The sequence below is a fragment of the Heptranchias perlo genome, chromosome 16, assembly GCF_035084215.1.
Source record: "Heptranchias perlo isolate sHepPer1 chromosome 16, sHepPer1.hap1, whole genome shotgun sequence".
NCBI lineage: Eukaryota > Metazoa > Chordata > Chondrichthyes > Hexanchiformes > Hexanchidae > Heptranchias > Heptranchias perlo.
In genome coordinates this window covers 26,699,123-26,704,421 of record NC_090340.1, presented here as the reverse complement: position 1 = coordinate 26,704,421, position 5,299 = coordinate 26,699,123, and positions in this window count along the sequence as shown.

The window sequence follows — 5,299 nt, the reverse complement described above, 5'->3', positions numbered from 1 at the left end:
GATTGGCACCCTATCCACCACCCTAAACATTCACTCCCTTCACCACTGGCGCACAGTGGCTGCAGTGTGTACCATCCACAGGATGCACTGCAGCAACTCGCCAAGGCTTCTTCGACAGTACCTCCCAAACCCGTGAACACTACCCCCTAGAAGGACAAGAGCAGCAGGCACATGGGAACACCACCACCTGCACGTTCCCCTCCAAGTCACACACCATCCCAACTTGGAAATATATTGCCATTCCTTCATCATCGCTGGGTCAAAATCCTGGAACTCCCTTCCTAACAGCACTGTGGGAGAACCTTCACCACACGGACTGCAGCGGTTCAAGAAGGCGGCTCACCACCACCTTCTCGAGGGCAATTAGGGATGGGCAATAAATGCTGGCCTCACCAGCGACGTCCACATCCCATGAACGAATAAAAAAAACCGCAGGTTCACAAGATTGATTCCTGGGATGAGAGGGTTGTCCTATGAGGAGAGATTGAGAAGAACGGACCTATAGTCTCTGGAGTTTAGAAGAATGAGAGGTGATCTCATTGAAACACATAATATTCTTAGAGGGCTTCACAGGGTACATGCTGAGAGGCTGTTTCCCCTGGCTGGAGAGTCTAGAGCTGGGGTGCATAGTCTCAGGATAAGGGGTGGATGATTTAGGACTGAGATGAGGAAGAATTTCTTCACTCAGAGGTGGTGAATCTTTGGAATTCTCTACCCCAGAGGGCTGTGGATGCTCAGTCATTGAGTTCATTCAAGGTTGAGATAGATACATTTTTGGACTCTCGGGGAATCAAAGGATATGGGGATTGGGTGGGAAAGTGGAGTTGAGGTCGAAGATCAGCCATGATCTTATTAAAAGACAGAGCAGGCTCGAGGGGCCATATGGCCTACTCCCGCTCCTATTTCTATGTACTTCCACAACATTACCCATCTTTGCCCTTACCTCACCTCCACCACTGCTGACACTCTAATCTATGCTTTTGTTACCTCAAGATTTAATTTTTCCAATGTCCTTCTCAGTGGTTTCCTGAGCTCCAGTCTACACAAACTCCAACTTAGCCAAAATTCTGCTATTCACATCCTGTCATGCACCAAGTCTTGCTCATACCCCAGCTTGTGTCCTTTCCTCTTATTATGGTGTCCCTCCTGCCACTTCATTGGTTGCTGAGCCTTAAATCACCTTGGTCTTACTCTCGTAAAAGGGAGCTCGTCTGATGAAAGATACTCGTTTGGCAGAAAGGTTGAAAATACCAGAAAAATGGTTGTACTTGATATTGATAGTAAGATACATTAATCCTGAATTGTGTCCTTTATACACACTAGTTTTACCGTGGCTGGTACAAAACTAACGAGCCTGTCATTTCCAGGGTTATGCCCTTGACCTTTCATTAAAAATTGACACAACTTTCACTGCTTTCCATTCCTCAGATTATTTCTGCAACTGTCAGCCAGCCAGCCATTGAATATTTTCAGCAGTCTCCCAATTTGTACTTTACTTCTTTAATAATTCTCATGTGCATGGTGCCAGATTTCAATGTCTTATCTACTCTCTGCCTCCAGCTTTTTAATAATCAGATGTCTATTAAGTCTTCTGTACATGAGTTTTACAGAAGGCACTCATTAATCCAGGAAGTGTTTTAAAAACACAAGGCATTTCAGACCTTATTACCCAATTTATTTGGACCATGGGTTTAATTCAGCTGCCCTGATCTTCTGAAACACCCTTTGGGGAGTGGATATTATACCCCCTATTATTTCTGAGCAGCTCAGATGCATTCCATGTGACTGAAGAACATTATTGAGATGGACAGGGAGTGCTTGCTTGCATGCAAGCCTATACCAAAAGCAACTGTCCCCACCCTGTTTCATTAATGATCGAGAAGAGGGCATGAATGGAACTGTTTTTACATTTTCAGATGATACAAAAATGTGCACTTGGGTTTAGGAACTCAGATTAAATCAATAGGCTGCAGGCTGATTTAGATAAGTTAGACAAACAAGCCCCATGTAGGGCAGATGTTATTTAATGTGAACAAGTGTACTGTCATAAACTTGGTTAGAAAACTCCAGACAGGTTTCCAGCCTGGAGGGGTCCCCTTAAAGGAATTGGGTCAAAAGAGCTGGGAGTCAATAGGTGATTGTGCACCTTTATTGGGTAGTCGGAGGTGGCTAAAGGGAAATCAAAGAGTTTCAGGGTGAGAATATATATATATATATATATAAATAAAAAGAGTCTGGTACGTACACTATTGGAGTACCGAGACCAATTTTGGTCCCTGCACATGGTGACCATAGGTGATGGTAGAGGGTGTACAGGAGATCAACCAGGGTTCCAAGAGTTAAAGGGTTTAGAGAAATGGATAGTATATATATTTTGAGTTTGATAGGATAACTGCTTATAGATATATAAGTTATATTATACACGAGCAAGTATTTATTACATACTAGCAAGTCATTACCCTATATTTCACCACATGTCTTGACATTTCCAGCTACAGGGAGTGAAATGCTGGTTAGTTTCTGCTAGTCCTGGCTCTCGGCACTCCAATAGTTGATTGACTGCCTGAGGGATTGGAGAGGAATTTCCAAGGGTTTTTAAAATGAATTGGCTGCAGGTTTTTTGCCGTTCCTGGGGGCAAATGAATGGCGTGAAATTGAACCATTGACTCGATAGGGTTGGGGGGGAGGCAGCAGTGAATTGGATGGTCTTTCTTTTTGTGTGTAAATAGGAGTAGCACCAGGTGTACCTAAAATGAGGAGCCAACCTGGTGAAGCTACAACACAGGACTACATGCATGCTAAACAGCAGAAGCAACATGCTATAGACAGAGCTAAGCGATTCCACAACCAACGGATCAGATCAAAGCTCTGCAGTCCTGCCACATCCAGCCATGAATGGTGGTGGACAATTAAACAACTAACTAGAGGAGGAGGCTCCATGAACATCCCCATCCTCAATGATGGCAGAGTCCAGCACGTGAGTGCAAAAGACAAGGCTGAAGCATTTGCAACCATCTTCAGCCAGAAGTGCTGAGTGGATGATCCATCTCGGCGGCCTCCTGATATCCCCACCATCACAGAGGCCAGTCTTCAGTCAATTTGATTCACTCCACATGATATCAAGAAACGGCTCAGTGCACTGGGTACAACAAAGGCTACAACATCCCAGCTGTAGTGCTGAAGACTTGTAATCCAGAACTAGCCGCACCTCTAGCCAAGCTGTTCCAGTACAGCTACAACACTGGCATCTACCCGACAATGTGGAAAATTGACCAAATATGTCCTGTCCACAAAAAGCAGGACAAATCCAATCCGACCAATTTACCGCCCTGCTCTATTCTCAATCAGCAAAGTGATGGAAGGTGTCGTCAACAGTGCTATCAAGCGGCACTGACTCACCAATAACCTGCTCAACGATGCTCAGTTTGGGTTCCACCAGGCTCCAGACCTCATTACAGCCTTGGTCCAAACATGGACAAAAGAGCTGAATTCCAGAGGAGAGAGTGACTGCCCTTGTCATCAAGGCAGCACATGACCGAGTGCAGCATCAAGGAGCCCTAGTAAAATTGAAGTCAATGGTAATCAGGGGGAAAACTCTCCAGTGGCTGGAGTCATACCTAGCACAAAGGAAGATGGTAGTGTTGGTTGGAGGCCAATCATCTCAGCCCCAGGACATTGCTGCAGGAGTTCCTCAGGGCAGTGTCCTAGGTCCAACCATCTTCAGCCACTACATCAACGACCTTCCCTCCATCATAAGGTCAGAAATGGGGATGTTCGCTGATGATTGCACAGTGTTCAGTTCCATTCGCAACCCCTCAGATAATGAAGCAGTCCGTGCCTGCATGCAGCAAGTCCTGGACAACATTCAGGCTTGGGCTGATAAGTGGAAAGTAACATTCGTGCCAGTCAAGTGCCAGGCAATGACCATCTCCAACAGAGAGTCTAACCACCTCCCCTTGACATTCAACGGCATTACCATCACCAAATTCTCCCACCATCAACATCCTGGGGGTCACCATTGACCAGAAACTTAACTGGACCAGCCACATACATACTGTGGCTACAAGAGCAGGTCGGAGGCTGGGTATTCTGCGGCAAGTGACTCACCCCCTGACTCCCCAAACCTTTCCACCATCTACAAGGCACAAGTCAGGAGTGTGATGGAATACTCTCCACTTGCCTGGATAAGTGCAGCTCCAACAACAAGAGGCTCGACACCATCCAGGACAAAGCAGCCCGTTTGATTGGCACCCTATCCACCACCCTAAACATTCATTTCCTTCACCACCGGCACACTGGCTGAAGTGTGTACCATCCACAGAATGCACTGCAGCAACTCGCCAAGGCTTCTTTGACAGCACCTCCCAAACCCACGACCTCTACCACCTGGAAGGACAAGGGCAGCAGGCACATGGGAACAACACCACCTGCACGTTCCCCTCCAAGTCACACACCATCCCGACTTGGAAATATATCGCTGTTCCTTCATAGTCGCTGGATCAAAATCCTGGAACTCCCTACCTAACAGCACTGTGGGAGAATCTTCACTACACGAACTGCAGCGGTTCAAGAAGGCTGCTCACTACCACCTTCTCAAGGGCAATTAGGGATGGGCAATAAATGCTGGCCTTGCCGGTGACACCCACATCCCGTGAACGAATAAAAAAAATGTAGCCCTGCCCCTGAAGGCAGCAACTCAGTTTTACAGGCAACAGAAACATTTGGTAAACTTAGCCTTTTTTCAGTTACAAATCTATCCTTACTCTGCTCGCACCCAGAAACGTGGGCAAGGATGTCTCTCTAGAAGGGCAATTGCTGATGTTTGTACTAATTTTCCTTTAGCATTTTTAGTCAAATTAGCATATTAAATGCACAGTCACAGACCAGGAAAGCCACAAGTTTGATCCCATGCAGGAGACAGTTGGTAGACAATTAGCCTTAATGCCTTTTTTTTTGGTTGGGAAGAGGAGGAAAGAAGAACATGAGGAGAATTCATTTTTTTTTACTTCTGGTTGCTATGCAAAACTGAAGTTTGTAAGATATTCAGATCAGGACTGAAAGCTGGCTGTCATTTCAATAACCCCTCCCACACCCAATAGCCTGCAGAGACACACACAATGACTACTTGGGTGAGGTATTGAAGGGTAACCACTGTTCCTGGAACAGTACTCCAGTGTGAATTGCTGCCTTCAGGAAGGTAGGAGTAAGAGGTAAGCTATACCTGTCAGGTTGAATGCTGTTTCAGTATGCACTTAGAATTCAGTGGTAAGCAAAAACAATTGCAAGGACATTGCAAAAA